This window comes from Equus przewalskii, chromosome 11, assembly GCF_037783145.1.
Source record: "Equus przewalskii isolate Varuska chromosome 11, EquPr2, whole genome shotgun sequence".
NCBI classification, from domain to species: domain Eukaryota; kingdom Metazoa; phylum Chordata; class Mammalia; order Perissodactyla; family Equidae; genus Equus; species Equus przewalskii.
In genome coordinates this window covers 16,740,214-16,765,680 of record NC_091841.1, presented here as the reverse complement: position 1 = coordinate 16,765,680, position 25,467 = coordinate 16,740,214, and positions in this window count along the sequence as shown.

Here is a 25,467-nt window from a genome sequence, read left to right as displayed (position 1 = left end):
CTCGGAAACAAATGGTCTTCCCATCCCTGATCTAGCTGAGGTTGAACTTCTGTTCTGCCGTGTCCTGCATTGCCCTAGAGCTGCAAGGGACAAATTCCTGCCTTGTCTCCTCAACGGCAGAGAAGCCACAAAACGTCTGGCTTCCAGCTTTCCGGGAAGCTAACAGACAACTCCCTCTGCACACTGCTCTTACAGCCTACCGGGAACATGTCTTACAAAGGCCTGTGAAATGCAGTGTCTTTGCAGCCCTGATCTGGCTGAAGTAGAACATCTACTCTGCCATGACCTCCATTGCCCTAGAGCTGCAAGGGACAAATTCCTACCTTGTCTCCTCAAGGGCAGACAGGCCGCAAAGCGTCTGGCTTCCAGCTCTCTGGGAAGCTACGAAGCAACTCGCAATCCACAGTGTTCTTACAGCCTCACAGGAACATGTCTTTCAAAGGCCTGTGAAATGCAGTGTCTTCCCAGGCCTGATCTCGCTGAAGTAGAACTTCCGTTCTGCCGTGTCCTACATAGCCTTAGAGCTGCAAGTCACAAAGCCCTGCCTTGTCTCCTCAAAGGCAGACAGGACACAAAGCGTCTGGCTTCCAGCTCTCTGCGAAGCTAAGAGACAACTCGCTCTACACAGTGCTCTTACAGCCTACCGGGAACATGTCTTACAAAGGCCGGTGAAATGCAGTGTCTTCCCAAGGCCTGATCTGGCTGAAGTAGAACTTCTGCTCTAATGTGTCCTAGATTGCCCTAGAGCTGTAAGGGACAAATTCCTGCCTTGTCTCCGCAAGGGCACACAGGCCACAAAGCGTCTGGCTTCCAGCTCTCTCGGAAGCTAAGAGACAACTGGCTCTCCATAGTGTTCTTACAGCCTAACGGCAACATGTCCTACAAAGGCCTGTGAAATGCAGTGCCTTCCCAGGCCTGATCTGGCTGAAGTAGAACTTCCGATCTGCCTTGCCGTACATTGCCCTAGATCTGCAAGGGACAAATTCCTTCCTGGTCTCCTCAAGGGCAGACAGGCTATAAAGCGTCTGGCTTCCCATTCTCTGGGAAGCTAAGAATCAACTCGCTCTCCACAGTGCTATTACAGCCTACTGGGAACATATCTTACCAAGGCCTCGGAAACGCATGGTCTTCCCATCCCTCATCTAGCTGAGGTTGAACTTCTGCTCTGCCGTGTCCTACATTGCCCTAAAGCTGCAAGGCACAAATTCCTTCCTTGTCTCCTCAAGTGCAGAAAGGCCACAAAGCGTGTGGCTTCCAGATCTCTGGGAAGCTAAGAGACAACTCGCTCTGCACAGTGCTCTTGCAGCCTACCAGGAACATGTCTTACAAAGGCCTGGGAAAGGCAGTTTCTTCCCAGCCCTGATCTCGCTGAAGTAGAACTTCTGCTCTGCCGTGTCCTACATTGCCCTAGAGCTGCAAGTGACAAATTCCCCCCTTTCCTCCTCAAGTGCAGACAGGCCACAAAGTGTCTGGCTTCCAGCTCTCTGGGAAGCTAAGAGACAACTCGCTCTGCACAGTGCTCTTACAGCCTGCTGGGAACATGTCTTACAATGGCCTGTGAAATGCAGTGTCTTCCCAGGCCTGATCTCTGTGAAGTAGAACTTCTGCTCTGCCGTGTCCTACATAGACATAGAGCTGCAAGGCACAAAGCTCTGCCTTGTCTCCTCAAGATCAAACAGGCCACAAAGCGTCTGGCTTCCAGCTCTCTGGGAAGCTATGAAACAACTCACAATCCCCAGTGCTCTTAAAGCCTACTGGGAACATGTCTTACAAAGGGCTGTGAAACGCAGTGTCTTCCCATACCTGATCTAGCTGAGGTTGAACTTCTGCTCTGCCGTTCCTACATTGCCCTAAACCTGCAAGTGACAAATTCCTGCCTTGTATCCTCAAGGGCAGACAGGCAACAAAGCATCTGCCTTCCACCTTGGTGCGAAGCTAAGAGACAACTCACTCTGTAAACTGCTCTTGCACCGCACCGGAAACATGTCTTACCAAGGCCTCGGAAACGAAGTGTCTTCCCATCCCTGATCTAGCTGAGGTTGAACTTCTGCTCTGCCGTGTCCTACATTACCCTAGAGCTGCAAGGGACAAATAACTGCATTGTCTCTTCCAGTGCAGAATGGCCCCAAAGCGTCAGGCTTCCAGCTTTCAGGGAAGCTAAGAGACAACTTGCTCTGCACAGTGCTCTTACAGCCTACCGGGAATATGTCTTACAAAGGCCTGTGAAATGCAGTGTCTTCCAAGACCAGATCTGGCTGAAGTACAATTTCTGCTCTGCCGTGACCTCCATTGCACTCGATCTTCAAGGAACAAAGTCTTGCGTTGTCTCCTCAAGGGCAGACAGGCCCCAAAGCGTCTGGCTTGCAGCTCTCTGGGAAACGAAGGGAGAACTCACAATCCACAGTGCTGTTGCAGCCTACCGGTAACATGTCTTACAAAGGACTGTGAAACGCAGTTTCTTCCCAGCCCTGATCTCGCTGAAGTAGAACTTCTGCTCTGCCGTGTCCTGCATTGCACTAGATCTGCAACGGACAAATTACTGACTTGTCTCCTCAAGGGCAGACAGGCCACAAAACGTCTGGCTTCCAGCTCTCTGGGAAGCTAAGAGACAAATCGCTCTGCACAGTGCACTTATAGCCTACTGGGAACATGTCTTACAAAGGCCTGTGAAACGCAGTGTCTTCCCAGGCCTTATCTCGCTGAAGTGCTCTGTCGTGTCCTACATAGGCATAGAGCTGCAAGGCACAAAGCCCTGCCTTGTCTCCACAAGGGCAGACAGGCCACAAAGCATCTGGAAACCAGCTCTCTGGGAAGCTAAGAGACAACTCGCTCTCCACAGAGCTCTTACAGCCTACCGGTAACATGTCTTAGAAGTACGGTTAAATGCACTGTCTTCTCAGGCCTTATCTGGCTGAAGTAGAACTTCCGCTCTGCCGTGTCCTACATTGCCCTAGAGCTGCAAGGGACAAATACCTGCCTTGCCCCCTCAGGGTCAGACAGGCCACAAAGCATCTGGCTTCCAGCTCTCTGGGAAGCTAAGAGACAACTCGCTCTCCACAGAGCTCTTACAGCCTACCGGGAACATGTCTTACAAAGGCCTCGGAAACGCATGGTTTTCCCATCCCCGATCTAGCTGAGGTTGAACTTGTGCTCTGCCGTGTCCTGCATTGCCCTAGACCTGCCAGGGACACATTCCTGCCTTGTCTCTCAAGGGCTGACAGGCCCCAAAGCGTCTGGCTTCAGCTCTCTGGGAAGCTAAGAAACAACTCTTTATCCACAGTGCTCTTACAGCCTACCGGGAACATGTCTTACAAAGGCCTGTGAAAGGCAGTGTCTTCCCAGTCATGATCTGGCTGAAGTAGAACTTCCACTCTGCCTTGTCCTACATTGACCTAGATCTGCAAGGACCAAATTCCTGCCTTGTCTCCTCAAGGGCAGACAGGCCACAAAGCGTCTGGCAACCAGCTCTCTGGGAAGCTAAGAGACAACTCGATCTGCACACTGCTCTTACAGCCTACCTGGAACATGTCTTACAAAGGCCTGTGAAATGCAGTGTCTTCCCAACCCTGATCTGGCTGAAGTAGAACTTCTGCTCTGCCGTCTCCTACATTGCCCTAGAGCTGAAAGAGACAAATTACCCCCTTTCCTCCTCAAGGGCAGACAGGCCACAAAGCGTCTGTCTTCCAGATCTCTGGGAAGCTAAGAGACAACTGGCTCACCAGAGTGTTCTTACAGCCTACTGGGAACATGTCCTACAAAGGCGTGTGAAATGCAGTGTCTTCCCAGGCCTGACCTGGCTGAAGTAGAACTTCTGCTGTGTCGTGTCCTACATAGGCATAGAGCTGCAAGGCACAAAGCCCTGCTTGTCTCCTCAAGGGTAGACAGGCCACAAAGAGACTGGCTTCCAGCTCTCTGGGAAGCTAAGAGACAACTCGCTCTACACAGTGCTACTACAGCCTACCGGGAACATGTCTTACAAAGGCCTGTGAAACGCAGTGTCTTCCCAGCCCTGATCTCGCTGAAGTAGAACTTCCACTCTGCCGTGTCCTACATTGCCCTAGATCTGCAAGTGACAAATTCCTGCCTTGTCTCCTCAAGGGCAGACAGGTCACAGAACGTCTGGCTTCCAGCTCTTTGGGAAGCTAAGAGACAACTCGCTCTGCACAGTGCACTTACAGCCTACCGGGAACATGTCTTACAAATCCCTGTGAAACACAGTGTCTTCCCAGGCCTTATCTTGCTGAAGTGCTCTGTCGTGTCCTACATAGGCATAGACCTGCAAGGCACAAAGCCCTGCCTTGTCTCCACAAGGGCAGACAGGCCAAAAAGCGTCTGGCTTCCAGCTCGCTGGGAAGCTAAGAGACAACTAGCTCTCCACAGAGCTCTTACTGCCTACTGGGAACATGTCTTACAAAGGCCTCGGATACGCATGGTTTTCCCATCCCTGATCTAGCTGAGGTTGAACTTGTGCTCTGCCGTGTCCTGCATTGCCCTAGAGCTACAAGGAACAAATTCCTACCTTGTCTCTCAAGGGCAGACAGGCCCCAAAAACGTCTGGCTTACAGCTCTCTGGGAAGCTAAGAGACAACTCGTTATCCACAGTGCTGTTACAGCCTACAGGGAACATGTCTTACAAGGGCCTGTGAAAGGCAGTGTCTTAACAGGCATGATCTGGCTGAAGTAGAAATTCCGCTCTGCCTTGTCCTACATTGACCTAGATCTGCAAGGGACAAACTCCTGCCTTGTCTCCTCAAGGACAGACAGGCCGCAAAGCGTCTGGCTTCCAGCTCTCTGGGAAACTAACAGACAACTGGCTCTCCAGAGTGTTCTTACAGCCTACCAGGAACCTGTCCTAGAAAGGTGTGTGAAATGCATGGCCTTCGCAGGCCTGATCTCGCTGATGTGCAACTTCCGCTCTGCCGTCTCCTACATTGCCCTAGATCTGCAAGGGACAAATTCCTGCCTTGTCTCCTCAAGGGAAGACAGGCCACAGAGCGTCGGGCTTCCAGCTCTCTGGGAAGCTAAGAAACAACTCGCTCTCCACAGTGCTATTACAGCCTACCGGGAACATGTCTTACAAAGGCCTCGGAAAGAGATGATCTTCCCATCCCTGATCTAGCTGAGGTTGAACTTCTGCTCTGCCGTGTCCTGCATTGCCCCAGAGCTGCAAGGGACAAATTCCTGCCTTGTCTCCTCAAGGGCAGAGAAGCCACAAAGCGTCTGGCTTCCAGCTTTCTGGGAAGATAACAGTCAACTCGCTCTGCACACTGCTCTTTGAGCCTACCGGGAACATGTTTTACAAAAGCCTGTGAAATGCAGTGTCTTCCCAGCCCTGATCTGGCTGAAGTAGAACTTCTGCTCTGCCATGTCCTACATTGCCATAGAGCAGAAAGGGACAAAGTCCTGCCTTGTCTCCCCAAGGGCAGACAGGCCACAAAACGTCTGGCTTCCAGCTCTCTGGGAAGCTAAGACACCACTCGCAATCCACAGTGCTCTTACAGCCTACCCGGAACATGTCTTACAAAGGCCTGTGAAACGCAGTGTCTTCCCAGGCCTGATCTCGCTGAAGTGCTCTGTCGTGTTCTACATAGGCATAGAGCTGCAAGGCACAAAGCCCTGCCTTGGCTCCACAAGGGCAGACAAGCCACAAAGCGTCTGACTTCCAGCTCTCTGGGAAGCTAAGAGACAACTCGCTCTCCACAGAGCTCTTACAGCCTACAAGGAACATGTCTTACAAAGGCCTCGGAAACACATGGTTTTCCCATCCTTGATCTAGCTGAGGTTGAACTTGTGCTCTGCAGTGTCCTGCATTGCCCTAGAGCTGCAAGGGACAAATTCCTGCCTTGTCTCCTCAAGGGCAGACAGGCCCCAAAGCGTCTGGCTTACAGCTCTCTTGGAAGCTAAGAAACAAATCACAATCCACAGTGCTCTTACAGCCTACCGGGAACATGTCTTACAAAGACCTGTGAAACGCAGTGTCTTCCCAGGCCTTATCTCGCTGAAGTGCTCTGTCTTGTCCTACATAGGCATAGAGCTGCAAGGCACAAAGTCCTGCCTTGTCTCCACAAGGGCAGACAGGCCACCAAGCGTCTGGCTTCCAGCTCTCTGGGAAGCTAAGAGACAACTCGCTCTCCACAGACCTCTTACAGCCTACCGGGAACATGTGTTACAAAGGCCGGTTAAATGCACTGTCTTCCCAGGCCTGATCTGGCTGAGGTAGAACTTCTGCTCTGCCGTGTCCTACATTGCCCTAGAGCTGCAAGGGACAAATTCCTGCCTTGTCTCCTCAAGGGCAGACAGGCCCCAAAGCGTCTGGCTTCCAGCTCTCTGGGAAGCTAAGAGAAAATCTCTCTCTCCACACTGCTCTTACAGCCTACCGGGAACATGTCTTACAAAGGCCTGTGAAATGCAGTGTCTTCCCAGTCCTGATCTGGCTGAAGTAGAACTTCTGCTCTGCCATCTCCTACATTGCCCTAGAGCTGCAAGGGACAAATTCCTCCCTTGTCCTCCTCAAGGGCAGACAGGCCGCAGAGCGTCTGGCTTCCAGATCTCTGGGAAGCTAAGAGACAACTGGCTCTCCAGAGTGTTCTTTCAGCCTACCGGGAACATGTCCTACAAAGGCCTGTGAAATGCAGTGTCTTCCCAGGCCTGATCTGGCTGAAGTAGAACTTCCGCTCTGCCGTGTCCTACATTGCCCTAGAGCTGCAAGGAACAAATTCCTGCCTTGTCTCCTCAAGGGCAGACAGGCCACAAAGCGTCTGGCTTCCAGCTCTCTGGGAAGCTAAGAGACAACTCGCTCTCCACAGTGCTCTTACAGCCTACCGGGAACATGTCTTACAAAGGCCTCGTGAAACGCAGTGGTCTTCCCATCCCTGATCTAGCTGAGGTTGAACTTCTGCTCTGCCATGTCCTACATTGCCCTAGAGCTGCAAGGGACAAATTCCTGCATTGTCTCCTCAAGGGCAGACAGGCCGCAAAGCGTCTGGCTTCCAGCTCTCTGGGAAGCTAAGAGATAACTGGCTCTCCAGAGTGTTCTTACAGCCTACTGGGAACATGTCCTACAAAGGCCTGTGAAATGCAGTGTCTTCCCAGGCCTGATCTGACTGAAGTGCTCTGTCGTGTCCTACATAGGCATAGAGCTGCAAGGCACAAAGTCCTGCCTTGTCTCCTCAAGGGCAGACAGCCCACAAAGCGTCTGGCTTCCAGCTCTCTGGGAAGCTAAGAAACAACTCGCAATCCACAGTGTTCTTACAGCCTACCGGGAACATGTCTTTCAAATGCCTGTGAAACGCAGTGTCTTCCCAGGCCTGATCTGGCTGAAGTAGAACTTCTGCTCTGCCATGTCCTACATTGCCCTAGAGCTGCAAGGGACAAAGTCCTGCCTTGTCTCCTCAAGGGCAGACAGGCCCCAAAGCGTCTGGCTTCCAGCTCTCTGGGAAGCTAAGAAACAACTCGCACTCCACAGTGCTCTTACAGCCTACCGGGAACATGTCTTACAAAGGCCTGTGAAACGCAGTGTCTTCCCAGGCCTGATCTCGCTGAAGTGCTCTGCCATGTCCTACATAGCCATAGAGCTGCAAGGCACAAAGTCCTGCCTTGTCTCCTCAAGGGCAGACAGGCCACAAAGCGTCTGGCTTCCAGCTCTCTGGGAAGCTAAGAAACAACTCGCAATCCACAGTGTTCTTACAGCCTAACGGGAACATGTCTTTCAAAGGCCTGTGAAATGCAGTGTCTTCCCAGGCCTGATCTCGCTGAAGTAGAACTTCCGTTCTGCCATGTCCTACATAGCCTTAGAGCTGCAAGGCACAAATCCCTGCCTTGTCTCCTCAAGGGCAGACAGGCCACAAAGCGTCTGGCTTCAAGCTTTCTTGGAAGCTAAGAGACAACTCGCTCTGCACAGTGCTCTTACAGCCTACGGGGAACATGTCTTACAAAGGCCTGAGAAATACAGTGTCTTCCCTGACCTGATCTGGCTGAAGTAGAACTTCTGCTCTGCCGTGTCCTACATTGCCCTAGAGCTGCAAGGGACAAATTCCTGCCTTGTCTCCTCAAGGGCAGACAGGCCACAAAGCGTCTGGCTTCCAGCTCTCTGGGAAGCTAAGAGACAACTCGCTCGGCACAGTGCTCTTACAGCCTACCGGGAACATGTCTTACAAAGGCCTGTGAAATGCAGTGTCTTCCCAGCCCTGATCTGGCTGAGGTTGAACTTCTGCTCTGCCGTGTCCTACATAGCCCTAGAGCTGCAAGGCACAAAGCCCTGCCTTGTCTCCTCAAGGGCAGACAGGCCACAAAGCGTCTGGCTTCCAGCTCTCTGGGAATCTAAGAGACAACTCGCTCTGCACACTGCTCTTACAGCCTACCGGGAACATGTCTTACAAAGGCCTGTGAAATGCAGTGTCTTCCCTGCCCTGATCTGGCTGAAGTAGAACTTCTGCTCTGCCGTCTCCTACATTGCCCTAGAGCTGCAAGGGACAATTTCCTGCAATGTCCCTCAAGGGCAGACAGGCCGCAAAGCGTCTGGCTTCCAGCTCTCTGGGAAGCTAAGAAACAACTCGCTCTCCACAGTGTTCTTACAGCCTACCGGGAACATGTCTTACAAAGGCCTGTGAAATGCAGTGTCTTCCCAGGCCTGATCTGGCTGAAGTAGAACTTCTGCTCTGCCATGTCCTACATTGCCCTAGAGCTGCAAGGCACAAAGTCCTGCCTTGTCTCCTCAAGGGCAGACAGGCCACAAAGCGTCTGGCTTCCAGCTCTCTGGGAAGCTAAGAAACAACTCGCAATCCACAGTGTTCTTACAGCCTACCGGGAACATGTCTTTCAAAGGCCTGTGAAATGCAGTGTCTTCCCAGGCCTGATCTCGCTGAAGTAGAACTTCCGTTCTGCCGTGTCCTACATAGCCTTAGAGCTGCAAGGCACAAAGTCCTGCCTTGTCTCCTCAAGGGCAGACAGGCCACAAAGCGTCTGGCTTCCAGCTTTCTGGGAAGCTAAGAGACAACTCGCTCTGCACACTGCTCTTACAGCCTACCGGGAACATGTCTTACAAAGGCCGCTGAAATGCAGTGTCTTCCCAGGCCTGATCTGGCTGAAGTAGAACTTCTGCTCTGCCATGTCCTACATTGCCACTAGAGCTGCAAGGGACAAATTCCTGCATTGTCTCCTCAAGGGCAGACAGGCCGCAAAGCGTCTGGCTTCCAGCTCTCTGGGAAGCTAAGAGACAACTGGCTCTCCACAGTGTTCTTACAGCCTACCGGGAACATGTCCTACAAAGGCCTGTGAAATGCAGTGTCTTCCCAGTCCTGATCTGGCTGAAGTAGAACTTCCGCTCTGCCGTGTCCTACATTGCCCTAGAGCTGCAAGGGACAAATTCCTGCCTTGTCTCCTCAAGGGCAGACAGGCCACAAAGCGTCTGGCTTCCAGCTCTCTGCGAAGCTAAGAAACAACTCGCTCTCCACAGTGCTCTTACAGCCTAGCGGGAACATGTCTTACAAAGGCCTCGGAAACGCATGGTCTTCCCATCCCTGATCTAGCTGAGGTTGAACTTCTGCTCTGCCGTGTCCTAGCATTGCCCTAGAGCTGCAAGGGACAAATTCCTGACTTGTCTCCTCAAGGGCAGACAAGCCACAAAGCGTCTGGCTTCCAGATTTCTGGGAAGCTAAGAGACAACGCCTTCTGCACAGTGCTCTTACAGCCTACCGGTAACATGTCTTACAAAGGCCTGTGAAATGCAGTGTCTTCCCAGGCCTTATCTCACTGAAGTGCTCTGTCGTGTCCTACATAGGCATAGAGCTGCAAGGCACAAACCCTGCCTTGTCTCCTCAAGGGCAGACAGACACCAAAGCGTCTGGCTTCCAGTTCTCTGGGAAGCTAAGAAACAACTCGCTCTCCAGAGTGCTCTTACAGCCTACCGGGAACATGTCTTACAAAGGATTCGGAAACGCATGGTCTTCCCATGCCTGATCTAGCTGAGGTTGAACTTCTTCTCTGACGTGTCCTGCATTGCCATAGACCTGCAGGGGACAAATTCCTTCCTTGTCTCCTCAAGGGCTGACAAGCCGCAAAGCGTCTGGCTTCCAGCTTTCTGGGAAGTTAAGAGACAACTCCCTCTGCACACTGCTCTTACAGCCTACCGGGAACATGTCTTACAAAGGCCTGTGAAATGCAGTGTCTTCCCAGGCCTGATCTGGCTGAAGTAGAACTTCTGCTCTGCCATGTCCTACATTGCCCTAGAGCTGCAAGGGACAAATTCCTGCCTTGTCTCCTCAAGGGCAGACAGGCCACAAAGCGTCTGGCTTCCAGCTCTCTGGGAAGCTAAGAGACAACTCCCTCTGCACCCTGCTCTTACAGCCTACCGGGAAGATGTCTTACAAAGGCCTGTGAAACGCAGTGTCTTCCCAGACCTTATCTCACTGAAGTGCTCTGCCCTGTCCTACATAGGCATAGAGCTGCAAGGCACAAAGCCCTGCCTTGTCTCCTCAAGGGCAGACAGGCCACAAAGCGTCTGGCTTCCAGCTCTCTGGGAAGCTAAGAGACAACTCGCTCTGCACACTGCTCTTACAGCCTACCAGGAGCATGTCTTACAAAAGCCTGTGAAATGCAGTGTCTTCCCAGCCCTGATCTGGCTGAAGTAGAACTTCTGCTCTGCCTTCTCCTACATTGCCCTAGAACTGCAAGGGACAAATTCCTGCATGTCTCCTCAAGGGCAGACAGGCCGCAAAGCGTCTGGCTTCCAGCTCTCTGGGAAGCTAAGAAACAACTTGCACTCCACAGTGTTCTTACAGCCTACCGGGAACATGTCTTACAAAGGCCTGTGAAATGCAGTGTCTTCCCAGGCCTTATCTGCAAGTGAAGTGCTCTGCCATGTCCTACATAGGCATAGAGCTGCAAGGCACAAAGTCCTGCCTTGTCTCCTCAAGGGCAGACAGACACCAAAGCGTCTGGCTTCCAGATCTCTGGGAAGCTAAGAAACAACTCGCTCTCCACAGTGCTACTTACAGCCTACCGGGAACATGTCTTACAAAGGCCTCGGAAATGCATGGTCTTCCCATCCCTGATCTAGCTGAGGTTGAAATTTCTGCTCTGCCGTGTCCTGCATTGCCCTAGAGCTGCAAGGGACAAATTCCTGCCTTGTCTCCTCAAGGGCAGACAAGCCACAAAGCATCTGGCTTCCTGCTCTCTCTGGGAAGCTAAGAGACAACTCGCTCTCCACAGTGCTCTTACAGCCTACCGGGAACATGTCTTACAAAGGCCTGTGAAATGCAGTGTCTTCCCAGGCCTGATATGAGCTAAAGTAGAACTTCTGCTGTGCTATGTCCTACATTACCCTAGAGCTGCAAGGGACAAATTCTTGCCTTGTCTCCTCAAGAGCAGACAGGCCGCAAAGTGTCTGGCTTCCAGCTCTCTGGGAAGCTAAGAGACAACTGGCTCTCCACAGTGTTCTTACAGACTTCCGGGAAAATGTCCTACATAGGCGTGTGAAATGCAGTGTCTTCCCCAGGCCTGATCTCGCTGAAGTAGAACTTCCTTTCTGCCATGTCCTACATAGCCTTAGAGCTGCAAGGCACAAAGACCTGCCATGTCTCCTCAAGGGCAGTCAGGCCACAAAGCGTCTGCCTTCCAGCTTTCTTGGAAGCTAAGAGAGAACTCGCTCTGCACCGTGATCTTACAGCCTCCGGGGAACATGTCTTGCAATGGCCTGAGCAATGCAATGTCTTCCCTGACCTGATCTGGCTGAAGTAGAACTTCTGTTCTGCCGTCTCCTACATTGCCCTGGAGCTGCAAGGGACAAATTCCTGCAAAGTGTCCTCTAGGGCACACACGCCGCAAATCGTCTGGCTTACAGCTCTTTGGGAACCTAAGAAACAACTCGCAATCCACAGTCCTCTTACAGCCTACCGAGAACATGTCTTACAAAGGCCTGTGAAACGCAGTGTCTTCCCAGGCCTTATCTCACTGAAGTGCTCTGCCGTGTCCTACATAGGCATAGAGCTGCAAGGGACAAATTCCTGCCTTGTCTCCTCAAGGGCAGACAGGCACCAACACGTCTGGCTTACAGCTTTCTTGGAAGCTGACAAATCGCTCTGCACCATGCTCTTAGAGCTTACGGTGAACATGTCTTACAAAGGCCTGTGAAATGCAGTGTCTTCCCAGCCCTGATATGGCTGAATTAAAACTCTGCTCTGCCGTCTCCTACATTGACCTAGAGCTGCAAGGGACATATTCCTGCAATGTCTCCTCAAGGGCAGACAGGCCGCAAAGTGTCTGGCTTCCAGCTCTCTGGGAAGCTAAGAGACAACTGGCTACCCAGAGTGTCCTTACAGCCTGCTGGAAACATGTCCTACAAAGGACTGTGAAATGCAGTGTCTTCGCAGCCCTGATCTGGCTGAAGTAGAACTAGCACTCTGCCGTGTCCTGCATTGCCCTAGAGCTGCAAGGGACAAATTCCTGCCTTGTCTCCTCAAGGGCAGACAGGCCACGAAGCGTCTGGCTTCCAGCTTTCTTGGAAGCCAGACAACTCGCTCTGCACCGTGCTCTTACAGCCTACGGGGAACATGTCTTACAAAAGGCCTGTGAAATGCAGTGAATTCCCAGCCCTGATCTGGCTGAATTAGAACTTCTGCTCTGACGTCTCCTACATTGACCTAGAGCTGCAAGGGACAAATTCCTGCCTTTTCTCCTCAAGGGCAGACAGGCCGCAAAGCGTCTGGCGTCCAGCTTTCTGGAAACCTAACAGACAACTCCCTCTGCACACTGCTCTTACAGCCTACCGGGAACATGTCTTCAAGGCCTGTGAAATGCACTGTCTTCCCCGGCCTTATCTCCCTGAAGTGCTCTTCTGAGTCCTGCATAGGCATAGAGCTGCAAGGGACAAATGCCTGCCTTGTCTCCTCAAGGGCAAGGAGACACAAAGCGTCTGGCTTCCAGCTCTCTGGGAAGCTTAAAGACAACTCGCTTTCCACAGTGTTCTTATAGCCTAACGGGAACATATCTTTCAAATCCTGTCAAATGCAGTGTCTTCCCAGGCCTGATCTCGCTGAAGTAGAACTCCCATTCTGCCATGTTCTACATAGCCTTAGAGCTGCAAGGCACAAAGCCCTGCCTTGTGTCCACAAGGGCAGACAGGCCACAAAGCGTCTGGCTTCCAGCTCTCTGGGAAGCTAAGAAACAACTCGCAATCCACAGTGTTCATAAAGCCTAACGGGAACATGTCTTTCAAAGGCCTGTCGAATGCAGTGTCTTCCCAGGCCTTATCTCACTGAAGTGCTCTGCCGTGTCCTACATCAGCATGAGCTGCAGGCACAAAGCCCTGCCTTGTCTCCTCACGGGCAGACAGGCCCCAAAGCTTCTGGCTTCCAGCTCTTTGGGAAGCTAAGAAACGACTCGCTCTCCACAGTGCTCTTCCAGCCTCCCCGGGAACATGTCTTTCAAAGGCCTCGGGAATGCATGGTCTTCCCATCCCTGATCTAGCTGAGGTTGAACTTCTGCTCCGCCGTGTCCTGTATTGCCCTAGAGCTGCAAGGGACAAATTCCTGCCTTGTCACCTCAAGGGCAGACAGGCCACAAAAGGTCTGGCTTCCAGCTCTCTGGGAAGCTAAGAAACAACTCGCTCTCCACAGTGCTCTTACGGCCTACCGGAAACATGTCTTACAAAGGCCTCGGAAACGCATGGTCTTCCCATCCCTGATCTAGCTGAGGTTGAACTTCTGCTCTGACGTCTCGTCCCTTGCCCTAGAGCTGCAAGGGACAAATTCCTGCCTTGTCTCCTCAAGGGCAGACAAGCCACAAAGCGTCTGGCTTCCAGCTCTCTGGGAAGCTAAGAGACAACTCGCTCTCCACAGTGTTCTTACAGCCTAATGGGAACGTGTCTTTCAAATCCTGTAAAATGCAGTGTCTTTCCCAGCCTGATCTGGCTGAAGTTAGAATTTTAGTTCTGCCATGTCCTACATAGCCTTAGAGCTTCAAGGCAAAAAGCCCTGCCTTGTCTCCTCAAGGACAGACAGGCCACAAAGCGTCTGGCTTCCAGCTCTTTGGGAAGCAAGAGACAACTCGCTCTGCACACTGCTCTCTACAGCCTACCAAAAACATGTCTTACAAAAGCCTGTGAAATGCAGTGTCTTTCCAGCCCTGATCTGGCTGAAGTAGAACTTCTGCTCTGCCGTCTCCTACATTGCCCTAGAGCTGCAAGGGACAAATTCCTGCATTGTCTCCTCAAGGGCAGACGAGCAGCACACCGTCTGGCTTCCAGCTCTCTGGGGAAGCTAAGAGACAACTGGCTCTCCAGAGTGTTTACAGCCTACCGGGAACATGTCCAACAAAGGCGTGTGAAATGTAGTGTCTTCGCAGGCCTGATGTGGCTGAAGTAGAACTTGCATCTGCCATGTCCTACATTGCCCTAGATCTGCAAGGGACAAATTCCTGCCTTGTCTCCTCAAGGGCAGAAAGGCCACAAAGGGTCTGGCTTCCAGCTCTCTTGAAAGCTAAGAGACAACTCGCTCTACACAGTGCTATTACAGCCTACCGGGAACATGTCTTACAAAGGCCTGTGAAATGCAGTGTCTTCCAGGCCTGATCTGCCTGAAGTAGAATTTCTGCTGTGCCGTGCCCAACATAGGCATACAACTGCATGGCACAAAGCTCTGCCTTGTCTCTCAAGGGCAGACAGGCCCCAAGAACATGGCTTCCAGCTATCTGGGAAGCTCGGGACAAACGAGCAATCCACAGTGCTCTTACAGCCTACAGGGAACCTGTCTTACAAAGGCCTGTGAAACGCACTGCCATCGCCGGCATTATCTCACTGAAGTGCTCTGTGATGTCCTACATAGGCATAGAGCTTCAAGGAACAAGCCCTGCCTTTTCTCCTCTATGGCAGACAGGCCACAAAGCGTCTGGCTTCCAGCTCTCTGGGAAGTGAACAGACAACTCCCTCTGGACACTGCTCTTACAGCCTACCGGGAGCATGTCTTACAGAGGCCTGTAAAATGCATTGTCTTTGCATCCCTGATCTGGCTGAATTAGAACTTCTGCTCTGCTGTATCCTACCTTTGACCTAGAGCTGCAAGGGACAAATTCCTGCCTTGTCTCATCTAGGGCAGACAGGCCACAAAGCGTCTGGCTTCAAGCTTTCTTGGAAGCTAAGAGACAACTCGCTCTGCACCGTGCTCTTACAGCCTACCGGGAACATGTCTTACAAAGGACTCGGAAAGGCATGGTCTTCCCTTCCTTGAGCTAGCTGAGGTTGAACTTCTGCTCTGCCGTATCCTTCACCGCCCTAGAGCTGCAAGGGACAAATTCCTGCCTTGTCTCCTCAAGGGCAGACAAGCCACAGAAGCGTCTGGCTTCCAGCTCCCTGGGAAGCTAAGAGACAATTCGCTCTCCACAGTGCTCTTACAGACAACCGGGAACATGTCTTACAAAGGCCTGTGAAATGCAGTATCTTCCAGGCCTGATCTGGCTGAATTAGATCTTCTGTTCTGCCATGTCCTACATTGGCCTAGAGCTGCAAGGGACAAATTCCTGCCTTGTCTCCTCAAGGGCAGACAGGCCACGAAGCGTCTGGCTTCCAGCTTTCTTGGAAGCTAAGAGAAAACTCGCTCCGCACCGTGCTCTTACAGCCTACGGGGAACATGTCTTACAAAAGGCCTGTGAAATGCAGTGAATTCCCAGCTCTGATCTGGCTGAATTAGAACTTCTGCTCTGACGTCTCCTACATTGACCTAGAGCTGCAAGGGACAAATTCCTGCCTTTCTCCTGAGGGCAGACAGGCCGCAAAGCGTCTGGCTTCCAGCTTTCTGGAAACCTAACAGACAACTCCCTCTGCACACTGCTCTTACAGCCTACCGGGAACCTGTCTTACAAAGGCCTGTGAAATGCACTGTCTTCCCCGGCCTTATCTCCCTGAAGTGCTCTTCTGAGTCCTGCATAGGCATAGAGCTGCAAGGGACAAATGCCTGCCTTGTCTCCTCAAGGGCAGACAAGACACAAAGCGTCTGGATTCCAGCTCTCTGGGAAGCTTAAAGACAACTCGCTCTCCACAGTGTTTTTATAGCCCAACGGGAACATATCTTCAAATCCTGTCAAATGCAGTGTCTTCGCAGCCCTGATCTGGCTGAAGTAGAACTTCTGCAGTGCCATGTCCTACATTGCCCTAGAGCTGCAAGGGACAAAGTCTTGCCTTGTCTCCTCATGGGCAGACAGGCCACAAAACATGTGGCTTCCAGGGTCCTGGGAACGTAACAGACAACTCCTTCTGCACACTGCTCTTACAGCCTACCGGGAACATGTCTTACAAAGGCCTGTGAAATGCAGTATCTTCCCTGACTTGATCTGGCTGAAGTATAACTTCTGCTCTGCCGTGTCCTACATTGCCCTAGAGCTGCAAGGGATAAATTCCTGCCTTGCTCCTGAAGGGCCGACAAGCCCCAAAGCATCTGGCTTACAGCTCTCTGGGAAGTTAAGAAACAACTCGCAATCCACAGTGCTCTTACAGCCTACCGGGAACAAGTCTTACAAAGGCCTCGGAAACGCATGGTCTTCCCATACCTGATCTAGCTGGGGTTGAACTTCGGCTTTGCCGTGTCTTGCATTGCCCTAGGTCTGCAAGAAACAAATTCCTGCCTTGTCTCCTCAAGGGCAGACAAGACACAAAGCGTCTGGCTTCCAGCTTTCTGGAAACCTAACAGACAACTCCCTCTGCACACTGCTCTTACAGCCTACCGGGAACCTGTCTTACAAAGGCCTGTGAAATGCACTGTCTTCCCCGGCCTTATCTCCCTGAAGTGCTCTTCTGAGTCCTGCATAGGCATAGAGCTGCAAGGGACAAATGCCTGCCTTGTCTACCTCAAGGGCAGACAAGACACAAAGCGTCTGGATTCCAGCTCTCTGGGAAGCTTAAAGACAACTCGCTCTCCACAGTGTTCTTATAGCCCAACGGGAACATATCTTTCAAATCCTGTCAAATGCAGTGTCTTCGCAGCCCTGATCTGGCTGAAGTAGAACTTCTGCAGTGCCATGTCCTACATTGCCCTAGAGCTGCAAGGGACAAAGTCTTGCCTTGTCTCCTCATGGGCAGACAGGCCACAAAACATGTGGCTTCCAGGGTCCTGGGAACGTCACAGACAACTCCTTCTGCACACTGCTCTTACAGCCTACCGGGAACATGTCTTACAAAGGCCTGTGAAATGCAGTATCTTCCCTGACCTGATCTGGCTGAAGTATAACTTCTGCTCTGCCGTGTCCTACATTGCCCTAGAGCTGCAAGGGATAAATTCCTGCCTTGCCTCCTGAAGGGCCGACAAGCCCCAAAGCATCTGGCTTACAGCTCTCTGGGAAGTTCATAGAACAACTCGCAATCCACAGTGCTCTTACAGCCTACCGGGAACAAGTATTACAAAGGCCTCGGAAACGCATGGTCTTCCCATACCTGATCTAGCTGGGGTTGAACTTCGGCTTTGCCGTGTCTTGCATTGCCCTAGATCTGCAAGAAAACAAATTCCTGCCTTGTCTCCCCAAGGACAGACAAGCCACAAAGCGTCTTTCTTCCAGCTTTCTGGAAACCTAACAGACAACTCCCTCTGAACACTGCTATTACAGCCTACCAGGAACATGTCTTTCAAAGGCCTGTGAAATGCAGTGTCTTCCAGGCCTTATCTGGCTGAGGTAGAATTTCTGCTGTGCTGTGCCCTACATAGGCATACAGCTGCATGGCACAAAGCCCTGCCTTGTCTCCTCAAGGGCAGACAGGCCACAAAGGGCATTGTTTTCAGCTCTCTGGGAAGCTCAGAGACAACTAGCTCTCCACAGTGTGCTTACCGCCTACCGGGAACATGTCTTACAAAGGCCTCGGAAAAGCATGGTCTTCCCATCCCTGATCTAGCTGAGGTTGAACTTCTGCTCTGCCGTGTCTTGCATTGCCCTAGAGCTGCAAGAAACAAATGCCTGCCTTGTCTCCTCAAGGACAGACAAGCCACAAAGCGTCTGGCTTCCAGCTTTCTGGAAATTATCAACAGACAACTCCCTCTGCACACTGCTCTTACAGCCTACGGGACAGTCTTACAACGGCCTGTGAAACGCACTGTCTTTGCCGGCCTTATCTCACTGAAGTGCTCTTCCGAGTCCTGCATAGGCATAGAGCTGCAAGGGAAAAATTCCTGCCTTGTCTCCTCAAGGGCAGACAAGCCACAAAGCGTCTGGCTTCCAGCTTTCTTGGAAGCTAAGAGACAACGCGCTATGCACCGTGCTATTACAGCCTACGGGGAACATGTCTTAACAAGGCCTGTGAAATGCAGTGTCTTCCCAGCCCTGATCTGGCTGAATTAGAACTTCTGCTCTGCCGTCTACTACATTGCCCTAGAGCTGCAAGGGACAAATTCCTGCAATGTCTCCTCAAGGACAGACAGGCCGCAAAGCGTCTGGCTTCCAGCTCTCTGGGAAGCTAAGAGACAACTGGCTCTCCAGAGTGTTCTTACAGCCTAACGGGAACATGTCCTACAAAGGCCTGTGAAATGCAGTGTCTTTGCAGCCCTGATCTGGCTGAAGTAGAACTTTCGCTCTGCCATGTCCTCCATTGCCCTAGGGCTGCAAGGGACAAATTCCTGCCTTGTCTCCTCTAGGGCAGAAAGACCACAAAGCGTCTGGCTTCCAGCTCTCTGGGATGCTAAGAGACAACTCGATCTCCACAGTGCTCTTAGGCCTCTCGGGAACATGTCTTACAAAGGCCTGTGAAATGCAGTGTCTTCCAGGCCTGATCTGGCTGAATTCAAAGCTCTGCTGTGCCATGTCCTACATTGCCCTAGAGCTGCAAGGGACAAATTCCTGCCTTGTCTCCTCAAGGGCAGACAGGCCACAAAACGTGTTGATTCCAGGGTTCTGGAAACCTAACAGTCAACTCCCTCTGCACACTGCTCTTACAGCCTACCGGGAACATGTCTTACAAAGGCCTGTGACACGCAGTGTCTTCCCTGTCCTGATCTGGCTGAAGTGCTCTGCCGTGTCCTACATTGCCCTAAGAGCTGCAAGGGATAAAATCCTGCCTTGCCTCCTCAAGGGCAGACAAGACCCAAAGCGTCTGGCTTCCAGCTGGGGAAGCTCTAAGAGACAACTCGCTCTCCACAGTGCTATTACAGCCTACCAGGAACATGTCTTACAAAAGCCTGTGAAATGCAGTGTCTTCCAGCCTGATCTGGCTGAAGTAGAATTTCTGCTGTGCCGTGCCCTACATAGGCATATAGCTGCATGGCACAAAGCCCTGCCTTGTCTCCTCAAGGGCAGACAGGCCCCAAATCGCCTTGCTTCCAGCTCTCTGCGAAGCTCAGATGGAACTCGCTCTCCACAGTGTGCTTACAGCCTACCGGGAACTTGTCTTACAAAGGCCTCGGAAACGCATGGTCTTCCCATCCGTGATCTAGCTGAGGTTGAACTTCTGATCTGTCCTGTACTGCCCTGCCCTAGAGCTGCAAGGGACAAATACCTGCCTTATCTCCTCAAGGGCAGACAGGCCCCAAAGAGTCTGGCTTCCAGCTCTCTGGGAAGCTAAGAGACAACTCGCTCTCCACAGTGCTCTTACAGTCTACCGGGAACATGTCTGACAAAGGCCTGTGAAACGCAGTGTCTTCCCAGGCCTGATCTGGCTGAAGTAGAACTTCTGCTGTGCCATGTCCTACATTGCCCTAAAGCTGCAAGGCACAAAGCCCTGCCTTGTCTTCTCAATGGCAGACAGGCCCCAAAGCGTCTGGCTTCCTGCTCTCTGGGAAGCTAAGAGATACTGGCTCTCCAGAGTGTTCTTACAGCCTACCGGGAACATGTCCTACAAAGGCGTGTGAAATGCAGTGTCTTCCCAGGCCTGATTTGTCTGAAGTAGAACTTGCACTCTGCCATGTCCTACATTGCCCTAGATCTGCAAGGGACAAATTTCTGCCTGGTCTCCTCAAGGGCAGACTGGCCGCAAAGCGTCTGGCTTCCAGCTCTCTGGGAAGCTAAGAAACAACAGACTCGCTCTCCACAGTGCTATTACAGCCTACCTTGAACATGTCTTACAAAGGCCTCGGAAACGCATCTTCTCCATCCCTGATCTAGCTGAGGTTGAACTTCTGCTCTGCCGTGTCCTGCATTGCCCTAGGACTGCACGGGACAATTTCCTGCCTTGTCTCCTCAAGGGAAGACAAGCCAGAAAGCGTCTGGTTTCCATCTTTCTAGGAACCCAACAGACAACTCCCTCTGTCACTCCTCTACAGCCTACCGGGAACATGTCTTACAAAGGCCTGTGAAATGCAGTTTCTTCGCAGCCCTGATCTTGCTGAAGTAGATCTTCTGCTCTGCCGTATCCTCCATCGCCCAAAGGTGCAAGGGACAAATTCCTGCCTTGTCTCCTCAAGGCCAGACAGGCCGCAAAGCGTCTGGCTTCCAGCTCTCTGGAAGCTAAGAAACAACTCGTAATTCACAGTTTTCTTACAGCCTAACGGGAACATGTCTCTCAAAGGCCTGTGAAATGCAGTGTCTTCGCAGACCTTATCTCACTGAAGTGCTCTGCCGTGTCCTGCATAGGCATAGAGCTGCAAGCCACAAAGCCCTGCCTTGTCTCCCCAAGGGCAGACAGGACACAAAGCGTCTGGCTTCCAGCTCGCTGGGAAGCTAAGAAACAACTCGTTCTCCACAGTGTTCTTCCAGCCTACCGGGAACATGTCTTACAAAGGCCTCGGAAACGCATGGTCTCCACATCCCTGATGTAGCTGAGGTTGAACCTCTGCTCTGCAGTGTCCTGCATTGCCCTCGAGCTGCAAGGGACAAATTCCTGCCTTGTCTCCTCAAGGGCAGACAAGCCACAAAGCGCCTGGCTTCCAGCTCTCTGGGAAGCTAAGAGACAACTCGCTCTCCACAGTGCTCTTACAGCCTACCTGGAACATGTCTTACAAAGGCCTGTGAAATGCAGTGTCTTCCCAGCCCTGATCTTGGTGAAGTAGAACTTCTACTGTGCTTGGTCCTACATTGCCCTAAAGCTCCCCAAGGGACAAATTCCTGCCTTGTCTCCTCAGGGGCAGAGAGGCCACAAAGTGTCTGACTTAGAGCACTCTGGGAAGCTAAGAGACAACTCGCATTCTACACTGCTCTTACAGCCTACCAGGAACATGTCTTACAAAGGCCTGTGAAACGCAGTGTCTTCCCAGGCCTTATCTCACTGAAGTGCTCTGCCGTGTCCTACATAGGCATAGAGCTGCAAGGCACAAAGCCCTGCCTTCTCTCCTCAGGGGCAGACAGGCCACAAAGCGTCTGGTTCCAGCTTTCTTGGAAGCTAAGAGACAACTCGCCCTGCACCGTGCTCTTACAGCCTACGGGGAACATGTCTTACAAAGGCCTGTGAAATGCAGTGTCTTCCCAGCCCTGATCTGGCTATATTAGAACTTCTGCTCTTTTGTCTCCTACATTGACCTAGAGCTGCAAGGGACAAATTCCTGCAATGTCTCCTCAAGGGCAGATAGGCTGCAAAGCGTCTGGCTTCCAGCTCTCAGGGAAGCTAAGAGACAACTGGCTCTCCAGAGTGTTCTTACAGCCTACCGGGAACATATCTTTTCCAAAGGCCTGTGAAATGCAGTGTCTTCGCAGCCCTGTTCTGGCTGAAGTAGAACTTCTACTGTGCCATGTCCTCATTGCCCTAGAGTTGCAAGTGACCAGAGTTTCCTGCCTCTGTCTCCTCAGAGAAAGAGTGAGGGAGAGGCAGAGTCTGGCTTCCCAGGTTTGGGGACCTGAGGGAATTCCTCTCCCACACTCCACTGCAGACCTGCCGGGAACATGTTTAACAAAGGCCTGTGAACTAGATGTTTCCCTGCCGCTGATCTGTCAGGCCCAAGTAGATCTTCTGCTCTGCCATGTCCTACATTGGCCTAGATCTGCAAGGGACAAATTCCTGCCTTGTCTCCTCAAGGGCAGACAAGCCACAAAGCGTCTGGCTCAAGCTCTCTAGGGAAGCTTGACAACTCGCTCTCCACAGTGCTCTTACAGCCACCTGGAACATGTCTTACAAAGGCCTGTGAAATGCACTGTCATCCCAGGCCTGATCTGGCTGAAGTAGAACTTCTGTTGTGCCATGTCCTACATTGCCCTAGAGCTGCAAGGGACAAATTCTTGCCCTCTGTCACCTCATGGGCAGACAGGCCACAAAGCGTCTGGCTTCCGGCTTTCTTGGAAGCTAAGAGACAACTCGCCCAGCACCGTGGTCTTACAGCCTAGGGGTAACATGTCTTACAAAGGCCTGTGAAAAGAAATGTCTTCCCAGCCCTGATCTGGCTAAATTTGAACTTCTGCTCTGCCGTCTCCTACATTGACCTAGAGCTGCATGCGACAAATTCCTGCCAATGTCTCCTCATGGGCAGATAGGCGGCAAAGCGTCTGGCTTCCAGCTCTCGGGGAAGCTAAGAGACAACTGGCTCTACAGAGTGTTCTTACAGCCTACCGGGAACATATCTTACAAAGGCCTGTGAAATGCAGAGTCTTCGCAGCCCTGTTCTGGCTGAAGTAGAACTTCTGCTGTGCCATGTCCTACATTGCCCTAGAGCTGCAAGGGACAAATTCCTGCATTGTCTCCTCAAGGGCAGACAGGCCACAAAGTGTCTGGCTTCCAGCTTTCTGGAGACCTAACAGACAACTCCCTCGGCACACTGCTCTTACAGCCTACTGGGAACATGTCTTACAAAGGCCTGTGATATGCAGTGTCTTCCCAGGCCTTATCTCACTGAAATGCTCTGCCGTGTCCTACATAGGCATAGAGCTGCAAGGCACAAAGCCCTGCCTTGTCTCCTCAGGGCAGACAGGCCACAAAGAGTCTGGCTTCCAGCTCTCTCTGAGCTAAGAGACAACAGGCTCTCCAGAGTGTTCTTACAGCCTACCAGAAACATGTCTTACAAAAGCCTGTGAAATGCAGTGTCTTCCCAGCCCTGATCTGGCTGAAGTAGAACTTCTGCTCTGCTGTATCCTACCTTGACCTAGAGCTGCAAGGGACAAATTCCTGCCTTGTCTCATCTAGGGCAGACAGGCCACAAAGCGTCTGGCTTCAAGCTTTCTTGGAAGCTAAGGACAGACTCGCTCTGCACCGTGCTCTTACGCCTACCGGGAACATGTCTTACAAAGGACTCGGAAAGGCATGGTCTTCCCTTCCTTGAGCTAGCTGAGGTTGAACTTCTGCTCTGCCGTATCCTTCACCGCCCTAGAGCTGCAAGGGACAAATTCCTGCCTTGTCTCCTCAAGGGCAGACAAGCCACAGAGCGTTCTAAGGCTCCAGCTCCCTGGGAAGCTAAGAGACAATTCGCTCTCCACAGTGCTCTTACAGACAACCGGGAACATGTCTTACAAAGGCCTGTGAAATGCAGTATCTTCCCAGGCCTGATCTGGCTGAATTAGATCTTCTGTTCTGCCATGTCCTACATTGGCCTAGAGCTGCAAGGGACAAATTCCTGCCTTGTCTCCTCAAGGGCAGACAGGCCACGAAGCGTCTGGCTTCCAGCTTTCTTGGAAGCTAAGAGAAAACTCGCTCCGCACCGTGCTCTTACAGCCTACGGGGAACATGTCTTACAAAAGGCCTGTGAAATGCAGTGAATTCCCAGCTCTGATCTGGCTGAATTAGAACTTCTGCTCTGACGTCTCCTACATTGACCTAGAGCTGCAAGGGACCGGTTGGCCTTTTCTCCTGAGGGCAGACAGGCCAGCAAAGCGTCTGGCTTCCAGCTTTCTGGAAACCTAACAGACAACTCCCTCTGCACACTGCTCTTACAGCCTACCGGGAACCTGTCTTACAAAGGCCTGTGAAATGCACTGTCTTCCCCGGCCTTATCTCCCTGAAGTGCTCTTCTCAGTCCTGCATCAGCATCAGCTGCAAGGGACAAATGCCTGCCTTGTCTCCTCAAGGGCAGACAAGACACAAAGCGTCTGGATTCCAGCTCTGGGAAGCTTAAAGACAACTCGCTCTCCACAGTGTTCTTATAGCCCAACGGGAACATATCTTTCAAATCCTGTCAAATGCAGTGTCTTCGCAGCCCTGATCTGGCTGAAGTAGAACTTCTGCAGTGCCATGTCCTACATTGCCCTAGAGCTGCAAGGGACAAAGTCTTGCCTTGTCTCCTCATGGGCAGACAGGCCACAAAACATGTGGCTTCCAGGGTCCTGGGAACGTAACAGACAACTCCTTCTGCACACTGCTCTTACAGCCTACCGGGAACATGTCTTACAAAGGCCTGTGAAATGCAGTATCTTCCCTGACCTGATTCTGGCTGAAGTATAACTTCTGCTCTGCCGTGTCCTACATTGCCCTAGAGCTGCAAGGGATAAATTCCTGCCTTGCCTCCTGAAGGGCCGACAAGCCCCAAAGCATCTGGCTTACAGCTCTCTGGGAAGTTAAGAAACAACTCGCAATCCACAGTGCTCTTACAGCCTACCGGGAACAAGTCTTACAAAGGCCTCGGAAACGCATGGTCTTCCCATACCTGATCTAGCTGGGGTTGAATTTCGGCTTTGCCGTGTCTTGCATTGCCCTAGGTCTGCAAGAAACAAATTCCTGCCTTGTCTCCTCAAGGGCAGACAAGACACCAGAAGCGTAAGGCTCCAGCTTTCTGGAAACCTAACAGACAACTCCCTCTGCACACTGCTCTTACAGCCTACCGGGAACCTGTCTTACAAAGGCCTGTGAAATGCACTGTCTTCCCCGGCCTTATCTCCCTGAAGTGCTCTTCTGAGTCCTGCATAGGCATAGAGCTGCAAGGGACAAATGCCTGCCTTGTCTCCTCAAGGGCAGGAGACAGACACAAAGCGTCTGGATTCCAGCTCTCTGGGAAGCTTAAAGACAACTCGCTCTCCACAGTGTTCTTATAGCCCAACGGGAACATATCTTCAAATCCTGTCAAATGCAGTGTCTTCGCAGCCCTGATCTGGCTGAAGTAGAACTTCTGCAGTGCCATGTCCTACGTTGCCTGAGCTGCAAGGGACAAAGTCTTGCCTTGTCTCCTCATGGGCAGACAGGCCACAAAACATGTGGCTTCCAGGGTCCTGGGAACGTAACAGACAACTCCTTCTGCACACTGCTCTTACAGCCTACCGGGAACATGTCTTACAAAGGCCTGTGAAATGCAGTATCTTCCCTGACCTGATCTGGCTGAAGTATAAGCTCTCTATCCCGTGTCCTACATTGCCCTAGAGCTGCAAGGGATAAATTCCTGCCTTGCCTCCTGAAGGGCCGACAAGCCCCAAAGCATCTGGCTTACAGCTCTCTGGGAAGTTAAGGAACAATCGCAATCCACAGTGCTCTTACAGCCTACCGGGAACAAGTCTTACAAAGGCCTCGGAAACGCATGGTCTTCCCATACCTGATCTAGCTGGGGTTGAACTCGGCTTTGCCGTGTCTTGCATTGCCCTAGATCTGCAAGAAACAAATTCCTGCCTTGTCTCCCCAAGGACAGACAAGCCACAAAGCGTCTTTCTTCCAGCTTTCTGGAA